This window comes from Hyla sarda, chromosome 3, assembly GCF_029499605.1.
Source record: "Hyla sarda isolate aHylSar1 chromosome 3, aHylSar1.hap1, whole genome shotgun sequence".
Classification (NCBI taxonomy): domain Eukaryota; kingdom Metazoa; phylum Chordata; class Amphibia; order Anura; family Hylidae; genus Hyla; species Hyla sarda.
The window spans coordinates 328,079,596-328,097,231 of record NC_079191.1 but is presented as its reverse complement, the minus strand read 5'-3'; the positions used below and the strand labels follow the sequence as shown (position 1 = coordinate 328,097,231).

General features: G+C 44.2%; 1 long non-coding RNA gene across 1 annotated transcript in view; it reads left to right on the top strand.

The window, feature by feature from the left end:
- The first annotated feature begins 301 nt into the window (after window positions 1–301).
- Window positions 302–17,636, top strand: part of LOC130360789 (uncharacterized) — a 38,362-nt gene continuing 21,027 nt past the window's right edge. The window contains exons 1-2 of the long non-coding RNA XR_008890795.1: window positions 302–547; window positions 9,378–9,435. This is a non-coding gene — a long non-coding RNA (uncharacterized LOC130360789). The remainder of the gene's footprint in view (window positions 548–9,377; window positions 9,436–17,636) is intronic.

The window sequence follows — 17,636 nt, the reverse complement described above, 5'->3', positions numbered from 1 at the left end:
ATCTATCTCACTATATCTATCTGTATCTCTGTCTATCATCTATCTATCTATCACTATATCTATCTGTATGTCTGTCTATCTATCTATCTATCTATCTATCTGTATGTCTGTCTATCTATCTATCTATCTATCTATATGTCTGTCTGTCTCATTTTTCCTTGCTGCTATGATGACTTGACTAGATGCATGAGGTGAAGGCACCAGTATAGTCTGCAGTACATGGTATTACCACAAGAAGGCGCTTAAACACTGCAGTTTTCCGTCCCTCAACGCTTAGTAACAGTAACCAGTCAGTGATGCTTCCTTCTCTAAATACTTCCTCTACATGGAGATAACAAGTAGGGGCAATGCATTAACTGTGCATGACTTGGCCATGTCATGACAAAAACATGCAAAAATAAAACAGACTGTATGTGACAGCTTCGTGAGGGAAAAACAGCTTGAAGTTTATTTCCAACTATTCACAAGATATACAAACTGGCATCTCTTCCTTCAGCAAGAATATTCTTTTCTTATCCTTATATGTTCCTCAGTTGCCCTGTGTCAGGTAAATACCTTAGACTATGCTTATGAATGTGCACCTGGAACCATGCTGTGATATTGTACAGGCAATTTAGTAAGTGGGCTGCTATTTCCTCGACCTGGAGACCCCAAGACCTACAAAACAGGATAGAAACAGTGACACAGAAATGCCAAGGAAGGAGATATAAGGTGTGCCAGGGCAAACTATGTCATTTACTGTGCATTTATGTAACTGTGATGTAGAAGCTGTGCTGTTTTTTGCTGTTTATTTTGTGAAGAGAGAAGAGTTTACTTTATTCAAGTGAGCTTTTAAGCATGTGGTTGGCAATTTCCATCCTCAAAGTAAATGATAGGATATTGTAATGCAGGCTAGCTGGAAGTAGTAGTCCCTTGAGTATATAAAAGGAGATATCATGTGGCACGGTAGTATAGCTAACTTGAGGTTTCCCAAGGCATTTACATAGGTTCTCTGTGTATATTTGTCACTGAAATGTCACAATTGCAACAAATTGTGTGACTTTTTGATGTATCCCGATTTCTCACCGAACAGATGTTTCACACAGGTTCTTCCATTCAATTTGCATTAGTTAGTGATTTATGACATGCAACTTAAAAAAAAAAAAAAAAAAAAAGGGTCGCAGGTATGTCACACAGCCTTCAATTCCACAAAAAAACACCAGCCCAGACCATGCTTACCCAACTGGCTGTAGACAGCAGTTACAAAAAGTTGCACAAAAGTCGCGCAGGTGAAAAAAGTCATGCAAAAGTCGCAGAGAAGAGGGCCATATAATATGGTACTGGAGTGAAATTTTACAAAAATGTGTACTAGCCCCATATTTATGCCCTGCACCATTTAATTAATTTGGCGCATGTACACTCCAACTACACCATCAATGCACCTACACTGACTTTGATAAATGTCCCCCAATCTCTTTAGCACAGAATGGTTTGTTGCAAGTTTTAAGAAAATAAATATAGAGCACTTTACATCCACATATGAGGTGTTTTCTTACTCGAGAGAAAATTTGGTTACAAAATTTTTACCCCTTGTAAAAATGAAAAAAAAAATGGGGCTACAATAACTTTAGTGTCAAAAATGAATTTTCTTCTCCACATTGCTTCTATTCCTGTGAAACTCCTAAAGGGTTCACAAACTTACTGAATGTCATTTTGAATACTATGAGGGGTGTAGTTTTCATAGTGGGGTCCATTATGGGGGATTTCAAACAAAAAGATCCTCAAATTAATTTCAAAACTAAACTGGTCCCTGAAAAATTCTGATTTTGAAATTTTTGTGAAAAATTGGAAAATTGTTGATAAGCTTTGAATCCCTCTGATGTCTTCAAAAAGTAAAAACATGTCAACTTTATGATGCAAAGATAAAGTAGACATATTGTATATGTGAATCAATATATAATTTATTTGGCATGCCCATTTTCCTTACAAGCAGAGAGTTTCAAAGTTCGAAAAGTGCAAAATGTAAAAAAACTTTCATGAAATTTTCGCATTTTTCACAAAGAAATGATGCAAGTATCCACGAAAATTAACATAAAGTAGAATATGTTACGAAAAAATATTCTCAGAATCAGTATGATAAGTAAAAGCATCCCAGAGTTACAGTATTAATGCATAAAGGGACAGTGGTCAGATTTGCAAAAAATGCTCCGGTCCTTAAGGTCAAAATGGGCTTTTGTCCTTAAGGGGTTAAAATTTACACTGTCAGACTATCTTTAAGTGTATGATGTAGTTGCAGTACAATACACAGAAACAGTTTAGCAAGTGAACTCACTATACCCCCCACACAGATTTAGACATCTAAGGAAGGGTTTCCTACTATTTTATGACTGACACATGGGTACAGGGACACTGGGCTTATACATTAAAGGGATACTCTGCCCCTAGACAATTTATCCCCTATCCAAAGGATAAGAGATAAGATGCCTGATCACGGGGGTCCGCTGCTGGGCAATCCCGGCTGCAGTACCCCAGATATCCAGTGCACGGAGCGAACTTCGCTCTGTGCCGGATGACTGGTGATATGGGGGGGAGGCTTGTGATGTCACAGCCATGCACCCTCAATGCAAGTCTATGGGAGGGGGCATGGCATAAGATGTCTAGGAGGGAGTACCCCTTTAAAGGGGTACTCTGCTGCTCAGCGCTTGGAACAAACTATTCCGAAAGCTGGAGCCAGTGTCGGGAGCTCTTGATGTCATCACCACGCCCCCTCCCATAGACTTGAATTGAGGGGTGGGGCATGACATCATAAGGGGGCGGGGTTATGACATCACAAGCTCCCAGCAACGGCTCCAGCGTTCGGAAAAGTTTGTTCCAAACTCTGAGCAATGGAGTACCCCTTTAAGGCTTGAATTGGAAGCCCTGTAGAGGACTGTAGTTAGGATTTGGCATTTGTGCCTGAGTGAAGGGAGGAACCTTTGAACCTGCAAAAATGTGAGGTTTCTCAGGAGCATTATAATTGCTGTTGAGCTTCTGCAGTGTTGCTAAGATGTCTTATGCTAGATTAACCCCCTGCGTCATAGCGGGTCGGGCCCGGCCTCTAACAACGTCCGGGACCCATGGCTAATAGCGCGCAGCACTGATCGCAGTGCCGCGCGCTATTCACCATTTAGACGCGGCGTTCAAAGTTGAATGCGGCGTCTAAAGTGAAAGTAAAATCATGCTGGTTAGCTCAGGGAGCTGTTCGGGATCGCCGCGGTGAAATCCCAAACAGCTTACATGACAGCCGGAGGATCTTTACCTGCCTCCATGTTGTCCGATCGCCGAATGACTGCTCAGTGCCTGAGATCCAGGCATGAGCAGTCAAGCGGCAGAATCATCGATCAGTGGTTTCCTATGAGAAACCAGTGATCAATGTAAAAGATCAGTGTGTGCAGTGTTATAGGTCCCTATGGAAGCTATAACACTGAAAAAAAAAAAGTGAATAAAGATCATTTAACCCCTTCCCTAATAAAAATTTGAATCACCCCACTTTTCCCATTTAAAAAAAAAACTGTGTAAATAAAAATAAAAATAAACATATGTGGTATCGTGCAGAAATGTCCGAATTCTAAAAATATATCATTAATTAACCCCTTAAGGACTCAGGGTTTTTCCGTTTTTGCACTTTCGTTTTTTTCCTCCTTACCTTTTAAAAATCCTAACCCTCTCAATTTTCCACCTAAAAATCCATATTATGGCTTATTTTTTGCATCACCAATTCTACTTTCCGGTGAAATTAGTCATTTTACCCAAAAATTCACGGCGAAATGGAAAAAAAATCATTGTGCGACAAAATCGAAGAAAAAACGCCATTTTGTAACTTTTGGGGGCTTCCGTTTCTACACAGTGCATATTTCGGTAAAAATGACACCTTATCATTATTCTGTAGGTCCATATGGTTAAAATGATACCCTACTTATATAGGTTTGATTTTGTCGTACTTCTGGAAAAAATCATAACTTCATGCAGGAAAATTTATACGTTTCAAAATGTCATCTTCTGACCCCTATAACTTTTTTATTTTTCCACGTACAGGGCAGTGTGAGGACTCATTTTTTGCGCCGTGATCTGAAGTTTTTAACGGTATGATTTTTGTTTTAATCGGACTTTCCTATCACTTTTTATTCATTTTTTAATGGTATAAAAAGTGACCAAAATATGCTTTTTTGGACTTTGGCGTGAAAAAAGGAGAACTTGACATCAGATGTATGGCACCAGGTGGCAGTTTCAGAATAGTATCTGAGGCAGGTAGGCAGAATAAAATGGTCTCTTTTGTAAAATTGTTAGGTTTAGGTTTCAATGTTTTAGTGTTAGGTTAGTGTCCTCAATACTTACTTGTGGTCTGATGCGGAGGAATGTCTGCAACTGGGGAGCAGCGCCTTAAATATGTTTCGCCGTAGATTTTTCGCCGTAGATTTTTTTGTAAAAAGACTGATGTCAGTACAAAATAGAATTGGTGGCACAAAGAAATACAATGTGACATAAATGAAGAAAAGCAGACAAGGCGACACATCCATATGTCTAATGTTGTTATCTGTGTGGACTTTCTACTGGGTCACAACCACAAGAAGGGTGTGGCATGCTTACCAAGGCATCATTGAGATAAGAGATGAGCGAATTATTGATGTGATTAGGCCGATTTGCATAATTTTCACAAAAAATTCATTTCGGTCCGAATTTATTCTTGGCGAATCGCTATTAAAAATGGCTATTTCTGGTCTACAGAGAGCCTCAATAGGGGTGTAGAACACTTTGCCTTGCTGTAACATGTATGGTGTGTGTGCTGGGTTAGTGAAATAATACTGTTATTCAGTATGACATGCAGATCAGAGGCGTTACTATTAGAATCACTGTTGCAGAGTGGCACAATGACAGAGCCTGGAGGTGGCATTAGTATGAGGAGACCATATAGTGGCTGAATGACACAGCATGGAGGTGGCAACAGCATGAGGAGACCCTATAGTGGCTTAATGACAGAGCCTGGAGTTGGAGGCAGCATATAGTGGCTGAATGACACAGCCTGGAGTTTGCGGCAGCATGAGGAGAACATATTGTGGCTGAATGACACAGCCTGGAGGGGCGGCAGCTGGATGAGACCATATAGTGGCCATATATAGCCTGGAGGTGGCGGAGGCATGAGGAGACCATATAGTGGCTGCATGAAACAGCGTGGAGGTGGCGGCAGCATGAGGAGACCACATAGTGGCTGAATTACACAGCCTGGAGTTTGCGGCAGCATAAGTAGAACATATAGTGGCTGAATGATACAGCCTGGAGATGGCGGAAGCATGGGGAGACTATATAGTGGCTGAATGACACAGCGTGAAAGTGGCAGAAGCATTAGGAGACCATATAGTGGCTAAATGACACAGCCTGGAGTTGGCAGCAGCATGAGGAGACCACATAGTGGCTGAGTGACACAGCCTGGAGTTGGCGGCAGCATGAGGAGAACATATAGTGTCTTAATTACACAGCCTGGAGGTGGCAGCAACATGAGGAGACCATATGGTGGCATTATAAGACATCTTGGAGTTGGCATCTGCATGAGGAGAACATATGGTGGCAGTATGAGACATCTTGGAGCTGGCATCAGCATGAGGAGAACATATGGTGGCAGAAGGAGACATGCTGGAGCTGGAATCAGCATGAGGAGAACATATGGTGGCAGAATGAGACAGCCTGGAGGTGGCATCGGCACAAGGAGAACATTTGGTGGCAGAATGAGACAGCCTGGAGGTGGTAACAGCAGCATCAGGAGTCCTGAATGTCACACAGGGACAGAGTGGTACAGTGGGTGGCAGTAACAGTACCCGGTGACGAAGGTGGGGGGAAAAAGGAGAACTTGACATCAGATGTGTGGCACCAGGCGGGTGGCAGTTTCAGAATAGTATCTGAGGCAGGTAGGCAGAATAAAACGGTCTCTTTTGTAAAAGTGTTAGGTTTAGGTTTCATTGCTTTAGTGTTAGGTTAGTGTCCTCAATACTTACTTGTGGTCTGATGGGGAGGAATGTCTGCAACTGGGGAGCAGCGCCTTAAATATGTTTAGCACTATCCATATTTGTGAAATTTTGGCGTGGCACCATGGTCAATCTACTCTGATGCATCAGGCATTGGTGGGTGGAAATCCTGGCTGATCCATGCCTGATTCATCTTCACAAAGGTCAGTCTCTCAACATTTTTCGTGGAAAGACGAGCTCTCCTTGGGGTTACCGTGGCCCCCACTGCAATAAATACCCGCTCTGATGGCACACTACTGGCCGGGCAGGACAGATTTTCCAGGGCAAACTCTGCTAGTTGCTGCCACAAATCAAGTTTGCCTGCCTAGAAGTCCAGCAGATCTTCAAGGTGTGTTGACATGGTCCTGTCAAGGTATGCCACCACCTGCTGGTTCAGGTCCTGCTCCAGGTCACTATGCGGGTGAAGAAAGCTACTCATCAGCAACTGTAGACTCAGGCTGCTGCTGATGGAGCTGGTACTGATGTCTCCTCCACTTCTTGGCTGGGTAGTAGCTGCTGACTGTCCTCTAGTAGATTGTCCTCACTAAATAGTGGAGCTGAACCCACAACATAAGATACTTCTGTGGGGGAGGGAACAGCATAGGACAGAGGCAATGGGAGGACAGGGACTGCTCCCGGGCCATGCCAACTGAGGGTTATGTCTGATGAACCCACCGACTGTTAACTGGGGGTGTCAGATGTCACGTGTGATGAAGTGGATGACCGTGTTAACCAATCGATGACGGCAGATGTGTTGCTGGTCAAGACACGGCCGCTAGCTGATACCGAAAGCTCAGGCCTCTCACATGAATTTAGGCCTCTGCCACTCCTCTGTGCACATCCTGGCACATCTCTGCCTGACATACTGAGTGCGTATATGAGGGGAGTCCAATGCGTTCCAGTACGCTTAAAATTGTATTTGTCTATAACACCAGGAGGTGTGTATTTTTGGCTGGCCTTTCACAGTATCTAGGCCCTTAAGACTTTAACAAGAACAAAATAGTGCACCACTTAGATGTACGTATGTGGTATGCTCTTATGAGGGGAGGACAATGAGCTCCAGTACGCTTAACTAAACAACAAAACCCCCAGAGGAGGTACTAGGGTCAAATCAACTAACAACAATTTTAGGGGAACCCCCCTAGGGGAACCCTTAAACTAAGTACCCCCCAATATTAAAATGTACCTTTTATTGATCCACTTAAAATATAATCTGTGACCAACATAAATATGTAATTCTACAAGTTGGTGTAATGACACCACCACTAACTTTAAAACCACAGTTGCCACCAGGCTCCCTAGCTCCTGTGCTTGTCTATTGTAAACACTTGAATGTGAAATAACAGAGTGAGCGTTGATTAGTAGCTTGCTCTTCTATCTATTAGGAGCCGGTGGCTTCTGCAAATTAAAATAATGAGATATTAGCCAGCCCTTCCAACGTTTCACTGGCACCCCAGCTTCGTCAGGAAAATCTGGTGGCTAATGGCCAGCGGGCGTCTCATGCTGCCTTTTATATCATCACGTCTGACGTTGAATGTGCCGGCCGCGGCATGTCATCCAATCCCAGGCCGGCTTCAGAAACTTGTGCGCTTTGTTATGATGGTTATTCATCCAATCACAGTCTTAATTACTGATCATGTGAGTAAACATACTGGACGTCACTAAGAGGCGCCTTGCATGTGATTGGATATGGTTATAACCCTGAGATAAGGTCCGTTACGCATGCGTCAATCTCACGCATCTCCGTAAACTTATACCTATCTTATACTCTTTACATCTAATGCGCAGGCGCCGATTCCCGCGCATGTCAATGCACTTAGACAATTTTCTTTACTGTATAGCACTGACTACAAAGACCGCGCATGTCAGTAGACTTAGACGTGCTGGCAACTTACATCTTTCAAGTCAATTGTTAGTCTGGCTCAATCCAAGGTAAGTATCTTTTAACTGGATGAAATTTATATTATATATATTTCTCTTGTGAGGGGGCATGTAGGTATATATGTGTATATGCCACTATTATAATGAAATACTTTTTATCAAAAAGATCAGTGACATATAAAAAAGGGGTAACACTAAAGTTTGCTGTAATTAAATTAATGCACTGTCTAGGACAGGTAGTTATTATTTTTTTATTATTTTTCATTTTTAGAGGGTATCTCTACCCATTGATTTTATATTAAGATACTCTATTTGGGGGCAGATTAGATAATATTAACTCTTAAGTTTGCAGATGACTCATTTCTGCCAGTTATCCTATAATTTTTTGACACTCATTGTGTGCATATTATATTGAGTGTCTCCAGTCTCATAATTACCGTATTTATCGGGGTATACCACGCACCGGCCTATAACACGCACCCTCATTTTACCAAGGATATTTGGGTAAAAAAAGTTTTTTTACCCAAATATCCATGGTAAAATGAGGGTGCGTGTGTGCGCGTGTATACCCCGATACACCCCCAGGAAAGGCAGGGGGAGAGAGGCCGTCGCTGCCCTCTTCTCTCCCCCTGCCTTTCCTGGGGTCTAGAGCCCTGCTGCCGCCCTTCTCTCCCCCTGGCTATCGGCGCCGCTGCCCGTTCTGTCCCCCTGACTATCGGTGCCGGCGCCCCATTGCCGGCGCCGATAGCCAGGGGGAGAGAAGCGGCGCCGACAGCCAGGGGGCTCCCCCCATCCCCGGTGGCATAATTACCTGTTGCCGGGGTCGGGTCCGCGCTGCTTCAGGCCTCCGGTGTGCGTCCCCTGCGTCATTGCTATGCACTGCACGGCGCACTGCCTTTCCTGGGGGTGTATCGGCGTATAACATGCACATAGACTTTAGGCTAAAAATTTTAGCCTAAAAAGTGCGTGTTATACGCCGATAAATACAGTATATGTGATTTAATTTCTTCAATAATAATGCATTATCATTACTCCCGATGGAATGGATATTACTGTATATCACTGCCCCTATCTATTTGAATGGTTAATACATGATGTATTCTTATTACTTCTAACAGAGTGGGTATTAGTATATTACTGTTCCTATCAGTGGCATAATTAATAAACTACCTATAATGTCATTTTCGCTTAACCCCCCTTACTTAACCTATCTTGAATGAATAAGTGCCAGTCTTCATGTCAAATTGTTAGCCATGACGTCCATGTTATGTAGCCAGATGACTGTGACTAACTAAGCTACAGTATATGTATTGTTATTAATGTGTATTAGTTATTCATAAACATATTGTTATAAAAAGGCAGATGTTAAAGAAACGCCCAATCGGGTGGTGTAATTATTTTTATTATAAATTCTAATATTTACTCTAAAAACGCTTAATATGAAAATCCCTCATTTAATCCATGAGGTTGCTCTCTCAACAGGATTCCATCAATATCCCCTTTCCTCGGTCCTAATTTCATCTGGCGGATTCCCCAGAAGGTAAGTTATTTTAGATTGTTTTAGTGTTTATCTCTCATGTGTCTAGCCACAGGTGTATCAGCAAAAGTTCTTATGGTGCTCATATGTTTACCAATGCGACGCCGTAGTTCCTGAGTAGTTTTACCTACGTCGTAAATGAGTGGACATGTGCATTGAATTGCATAGATGACGTTTCTACTGGAGCAATTGATGAAATTATGTAATTTTTCCCACTTTGAGGGTCACTGAAACTTTTAATCTTACGTGTGTATTGACACATGGGACAATGACCACAAGGGAAAAATCCATGTGGTTTATTTGTTAACCAACTGTTAGTGCTAACGGTCTGTTGTGTTAGATGGCTGTGTACCAAAATGTCCTTTAGGTTAGGGCCACTCCTATATGTAATGTTTGGTCCAGTGGCGTTGCGACCCGGGTGCGGGGGGTGCGGCCCGCACCGGGTGACACCAACCTAATGGGGTGACACCAAGACGCTCCGCAGCACCCCCCCCCCCAGCTACACCGACACTCCCCGCCTGTACCCGACCGGCAGCACCCCCCCCCCCCGCCCCCCCCTTTACCTGCGCTGCTGTGCGCCCGTCCGACAGCCCCCCCCTGTGCGCCCGTCCGTCAGCTGCCCCCCCAGCCTTCATCGCCGCTGTGCGCCCGTCCGTCCGCACCACCGCATGGGACGTCAGTGACGTCACTCGCAGGGCGCCAGGAGAGAAGGAGCGCTGCGCTGGATGGGTGAGTGTGTGTGTCTGTCTGTCGCTATCTCTGTCTGTGTGTGACTGTCTGTGTGTGTACTGTGTCTGTGTGTGACTGTCTGTGTGTGTACTGTGTCTGTGTGTGACTGTATGTGTGTATGTGTGTGACACTTTGTGTGTGTGTGTGTGTGTGTGTATGTATGTGACTGTGTGTGACTCTCTGTGTGTGTGTGTATGTATGTGACTGTGTGTGACTCTGTGTGTGACTGTGTGTGTGTGTGACTCTGTGTGTGTGTGACTGTGTGACTCTGTGTGTGTGTGACTCTGTGTGTGTGTCTGTCTGTGTTGTATGTGGGTTTTTTTTTGTGAGGGGGGTTAAACAGCGGTCTAATGTGGGGAATCTGTGCTACCTAATGTGGGGAAATTGCTACCTAATGTGGGGGAACACATACCAAATGTGGGGAATCTATGCTGCCTAATGTGGGGAAACTGCTGCTTACCTAAAGTGGGGGAACTGCTGCCTACCTAATACTCCCCCCTGGCAGTAGCACCCTCATCATCCACCAGCAACCCCCCCCCCCAGCAGTAGCACCTCCATCAGCAGATCCTGATGATGGATGATGGCGGTGCTCCTGCCAGGAGGATGATCCTGCCGATGGATGATGGGGGTGATACTGCCAGGGGGGGATGGCCAGTTGCACCCTCCTCATCCTCCAGCAACACCCCCCCCCCAGTAGTAGCACCCCCATCATCCACTAGCAACACCAACAAAAAAAACCTCCCGTGGTAATAGCATCAGCTAACGGATGTTGAGGGGTGTTACTGCGGTTGTGGTATTATATTCAGAGGGGGCACTGTATGGCAACGTTAAATTCAGAGGGCGCAGTTTGTGGTAGTATTATATTCAGAGGGTACAGTGGGTGGTAGTATTATATTCAGGGGTACAGTGTGTGGCGATATTATATTCAGGGGTACAGTATGTGGTAGATTTATATTCAGAGGGTACAGTATGTGATGGTATTATATATTCAGAATGTACAGTGTGTGGTATTATATTCAGAGGGTACAGTGTGTGGCGGTATTATATTCAGGGGTACAGTATGTGGTAGATTTATATTCAGAGGGTACAGTATGTGATGGTATTATATTCAGAGGGCGCACTGTATGGCAACGTTAAATTCAGAGGGCGCAGTTTGTGGTAGTATTATATTCAGAGGGTACAGTGGGTGGTAGTATTATATTCAGGGGTACAGTGTGTGGCGGTATTATAATCAGGGGTACAGTATGTGGTAGATTTATATTCAGAGGGTACAGTATGTGATGGTATTATATTCATAATGTACAGTGTGTGGTAGTATTATATTCAGAGGGTACAGTGTATGGCGGTATTATATTCAGGGGTACAGTATGTGGCAGATTTATATTCAGAGTGTACAGTATGTGTTGGTATAATATTCAGAATGTACAGTGTGTGGTAGCATTATATTCAGTGGGTATGGTGTATGGAAGGTTTATAATCAAAGAGTATAGTGTATAGTAGTATTATATTTAGAGGATACAGTGTCTGGCAGGTTTATAATAATACTTGTTTTCATATAGAGGATGAGAATGCGCTGACATAGTGAGGAGACGTCTGAGTGTCACATTCTACAGACAGAAGTTTTAGCTGGACCAGGCGGTATGTACCATCTGAATTAGATAAGGGAAGACTATAGAGAAAACATCACCTGTAATCACTGATATCATTGTGTATTCTCCTCCCTATAGAGAAGACGTCACCTGTAGTCACTGATATCATTGTGTATTCTCTGCACTATAGAGAAGACGTCACCTGTAGTCACTGATATTGTGTATTCTCCTCACTATAGAGAAGACGTCCCTGTAATCACTGATATCATTGTGTATTCTCCTCACTATAGAGAAGACATCACCTGTAGTCACTAATATCATTGTACATTCTCCTCTCTATAGAGAAGACGTCACCTGTAGTCACTGATATTGTGTATTCTCCTCACTATAGAGAAGACGTCACCTGTAGTCACTGATATTGTGTATTCTCCTCACTATAGAGAAGACGTCACCTGTAGTCACTGATATCATTCTGTATTCTCCTCACTATAAAAAAGACGTCACCTGTAGTCACTAATATCATTCTGTATTCTCCTCACTATAGAGAAGAAGTCACCTGTAGTCACTGATATCATTGTGTATTCTCCTCACTATAGAGAAGACGTCACCTGTAATCACTGATATCATTGTGTATTCTCCTCACTATAGAGAAGACTTCACCTGTAATCAATGATATCATTGTTACGCCGAGCGCTCCGGGTCCCTGCTCCTCCCCGGAGCGCTCGCAACATCCTCGCTACTGCAGCGCCCCGGTCAGATCTACTGACCGGGTGCGCTGCGATACCGCCCCCAGCCGGGATGCGATTCGCGATGCGGGTGGCGCCCGCTCGCGATGCGCACCCCGGCTCCCGTACCTGACTCGCTCTCCGTCGGTCCTGTCCCGGCGCGCGCGGCCCCGCTCCCTAGGGCGCGCGCGCGCCGGGTCTCTGCGATTTAAAGGGCCACTGCGCCACTGATTGGCGCAGTTGGTCTAATTAGTGTGTTCACCTGTGCACTCCCTATGTATACCTCACTTCCCCTGCACTCCCTCGCCGGATCTTGTTGCCATTGTGCCAGTGAAAGCGTTTCCTAGTGTGTTCCTAGCCTGTGTTCCAGACCTCCTGCCGTTGCCCCTGACTACGATCCTTGCTGCCTGCCCCGACCTTCTGCTACGTCCGACCTTGCTCTTGTCTACTCCCTTGTACCGCGCCTATCTTCAGCAGTCAGAGAGGTTGAGCCGTTGCTAGTGGATACGACCTGGTTACTACCGCCGCTGCAAGACCATCCCGCTTTGCGGCGGGCTCTGGTGAATACCAGTAGTGACTTAGAACCGGTCCACTAGCACGGTCCACGCCAATCCCTCTCTGGCACAGAGGATCCACCTCCTGCCAGCCGAATCGTGACAATCATTCTGTATTCTCCTCACTATAAAAAAGACGTCACCTGTAATCACTGATATCATTCTGTATTCTCCTCACTATAGAGAAGACGTCACCTGTAGTCACTGATATCATTGTGTATTCTCCTCACTATAGAGAAGATGTCACCTGTAATCACTGATCTCATTGTGTATTCTCCTCACTATAGAGAAGACGTCACCTGTAATCACTGATATCATTGTACATTCTCCTCACTATAGAGAAGACGTCACCTGTAATCACTGATATAATTGTGTATTCTCCTCTCTGTGTCCTATCAGAGCTGTAGTCACTTGTAAGTTCTACAGTTATGGTGAGTAAAACTACAACTCCCAGCATAACCTCACCACTGCTCAAAGGGGTACTCTACTGGAAAACATTTTTTTTATCAATTGGTGCTACAAAGTTAAACAGATTTGTAAATTACTTCTATTTAAAAATCTTAATCCTTCCAGTACTTATTAGCTGCTGTATAAGTGATTCACAGGAAGTTCTTTTCTTTTTAATTTATTTTCTGTCTGACCACAGTGCTCTGTGCTGACACTTCTGTCCATGTCAAGAACTGTCCATAGTAGGAGCAAATCCCCATAGCAAACCTATCCTGCTCTGGACAGTTCCTGACATGGACAGAGGTGTCAGCAAATAGCACTGTGGTCAGACTGGAAAGAACTACACAACTTCCTGTGGAGCATACAGCAGCTGATAAGTACTGTAAGGATTAAGATTTTAAATAGAAGTAATTTAAAAATCTGTTTAACTTTCTGGCACCAGTTGATATAAAAGTAAATGTTTTCCACTGGAGTACCCCTTTAAGTAATTCTGGGAGCTGTATATTTAAATGGTGAAAACTTCTTTAACACTTTCCTATTTTGTGGCACCTGTTATATCTGATTATTATACTGGAATTTCTCACAATGCGCTACAACAGTGGTGTCCGTCACAACAGGCTAAAAACTTACTGAGGGGGGGGGGGGGGAGGTATGGGGTGACACCATTTTCTACCGCACCGGGTGACACCAACCCTAGCAACGCCACTGGTTTGGTCTCTGACCTAACCTTTCTTGGAGGTCAGGGTCTGATCTAAGTACACTGCCATACCAGACATTTTCATTTTTATTGGAGGGGGGAGGTAACTGTGTAGGGGTATGTGTATATGTAGTGTTTTTTACTTTTTATTATGTGTTAGTGTAGTGTAGTGTCCTAAGGGTACATTCACACGGTGGAGGGTCACAGCGAGTTTTCCACTAGGAGTTTGAGCTGCAGCGGAAAATTTGCTTCATCTCAAACTAGCTGCGAGAAACTCACCCCCACCCATTTGAATGTATTTTGTACCACCAGCTGTTGCAAAACTACAACTCCGGCATGCCCTTTGGCTGTTTGTGCATGCTGGGGGTTGTAGTTTGCAACAGCTGGAGGCACACTGTTTGCGAAACACTGAGTTAGGTAACAAACTCTCAGTGTTTCGCAACCAGTGTGCCTTTAGTTGTTGCAAAAACTGCAACTCTTAGCATTCAGTGACAGCTGAAGGGCATGCTGGGACTTCTAGTTATGCAAAAGCTGGAGACATACTACTACAACTTCCAGCATGCCCTTTGGCTGTCTGTGCATGCTGGATGTTGTAGTTATGCAACAGCTGGAGGCACACTGGTTATAAAACACTGAGAGTTTGTTACTTTACTCAGTGTTTCGCAACCATTGTGCCTTCAGCTGTTGCAAAACTACAACTCCCAGCATGTACGGTCTTTCAATGCATGCTGGGAGTTGTAGTTTTGCAACAGCTGGAGGCACGCTGGTTGTGAAACACTGAGTTAGGTCACAAACTCTGTGTTTCCCAACCAGTGTGCCTTCAGCTGTTGCATAACTACAACTCTCAGCATGCACTGACAGCCGAAGGGCATGCTGAGCGTTTTAGTTTTGCAACAGCCTGAGGCACACTACTACTGCTCCCAGCATGCCTATAGCTGTCCATGCATGGTGGGAGTTGTAGTTATGCAACAGCTGGAGGCACAATTTTTCATAACTACATAACTATAACTCCCAGCATGTCCAGACAGCTGGGAGTTGCAGTTGTGCCTCCAGCTATTGCAAAACTACAACTCGCAGCATGCCCTTTGGCTGTGTATGCTGGGAGTTGTTGCTGGGCAAGAGCAGGAGCCAAACAGCGCTTACCTCCTGCTGTTAGAGCCCTCCACTGAAGACCGCCGCTCGGGACCGCTGCAACACTGGACCCCGGGTAAGCCTCACCACACCTCCAACTGCCACTCACCCCCTCCCTACACAGCAGGACGGGTGATTGGTCGGCTGGTCTGGCTGACATATCCCGCCTATCGTGAGGTGACACTGGTGCCACCTCACTCCTGCTGGGCAAAGGTGATTGGTGCCGACTCGGACTGCACCAATCACTCTTCTTTTCTGGGTCACCAATTGACTTGGAATCGCCACAAATCGCCATTCTGAATTGATCAGCGATTTGCAACGATCGCCGGGGACCGGAATTCTTACGGGTGTACAGGTACGCCCTTGGACCTTAAGTACCAGGGCGTCAGGGCGCCCATGGTCCTTATGGTCGTTAAAGGGGTACTCCACTGGAAAACTTTTTTTTTTTTTTAAATCAAATGGCACCAGAAAGTTAAACAGATTTGTAAAAAACTTTTATTTAAAAATTTTAATCATTCCAGGACTTATCAGCTGCTCTATACAACAGAGGAAATTATTTTCTTTTTGAAATTCCTTTCTGTCTGACCACAAGTGATCTCTGCTGACACCTCTTTCCATTTTAGGAACTGTCCAGAGTCTGAGCAAATCCCCATAGCAAACTTATCCTGCTCTGGACTGTTCCTGACATGGACAGAGATGTCAACAGAGTGCACTTGTGGTCAGACAAAAAGAAGTTCAAAAAGAAAAGCACTTCCTGTGGAGCATACAGCAAGTAGCTGATCAATACTGGAAGGATCAAGATTTTTAAATTGAAGTAATTTACAAATTCTGTTCAACTTTCTGGCACCAGTTGATTTAAAAAATGCTTTTTTTTCCAGCAGAGTACCCCTTTAGTCATGAATAATCATGTATAGCGTATAATAGCATAAACAATTTGCAATTAGCTTAACCCCTTAAGGACACAGCCCATTTTGGCCTTAAGGAAACTGCCAATTTTGTCTTTGCGTTTTGATTTTTTTTCTCCTTGCCTTCTAAAATCCATAACTCTTTTATATTTCCATTCACAGACCTATATGAGGGCTTTTTTTTTTTGCGCGCGACCAATTGTACTTTGTAATGACATAATCATTTTACCCTAAAATGTAAGGTAAACTCAAAAAAATATTTTTTGTGTAAGGAAATGTAAGCAAAAATAAAAATTTTGCAAATGTGTGTGTGTGTGTGTGTGTGTGGTGCTCGCATCATCAGAGAGGCCTCCCGACCTATCCCCTCCAAGTGCCAATCCCCAGGGTTGAATCCCATGCCTTTACCCATGAAAACCTGTTGCTGGTCAGGTATAAGGAAAAGAGGGATGTTATGCTCACCACAATTCATGGTAACGGCACCACCCCTGTCAGTGTCCGATGTACCACGGCACCAGTCCTCAAGCCTGATTGTATTGTGGACTACAAACAGTAAATGGGAGGAGTTGATCTGTCCGATCAAGTCCTCAAGCCATACATGGCCATGCGCAAAACCCGGGCATGATCCAGGTTGCCATGTACAATGCATATGTACTATACCGAAGCACTGGCAACACTGGGACATTTATACAGTTCCAGGAGGTGCTCATAAAGGCTCTGATCTTTGGTGATCAGTGGGGGGTGGCTCCGAGCACTTCCGGAACTGTATGCGCCAGAATCGTCCCAGGCCAACACTTTCCAGGTGAGGTCCCCCACAATGGAAAGAAGGGACGATGCCAGAAAAAATGCAGTGTGTCGCAGGAGGGGGATACGGAAGGACACCACCACTCAATGCGACACCTGCCCCGATCATCCGGGCCTCTGTATTAAAAACTGCTTCAGAGAGTATCATACTTCCTTGGAGCACTAAATTTTCCTTTGCGAATTTAAATTCTCCTTGATTTGACCCCAATGTACCTGTCCACAGTACATTGTCCACCAAATGTTTAACGCCCCCCCAATAAACAAAAAAAAAAAAAACTATTACATAATACCCCTGTTGAGACCTCTGGTGGTTTTGGGTCATGTGTCATTTGCATCAGGGCTTTCAGGTTGCCTCAGATGTGCAGCGCTCTCTCTATACCTGAACGAGGTACGCATTTGAAGTAACAGGTTAGGCACGGCCACACACATCACATTCCCTGAATGATGAATCAGAGTATAGAGTTTGGGGTGGGCATAATTTTTACTTTTGGCTATACTCCTTGTCATCATTTTGGGTACCCAATTGGTATATTATTAGGAAAATTGCAATTTTCTTTTTTCAAAAAACTCAAAATATGGTAACATGTGGCTGTTTCTTTTTTTTATTTTCCTCTGAATGTATGTAA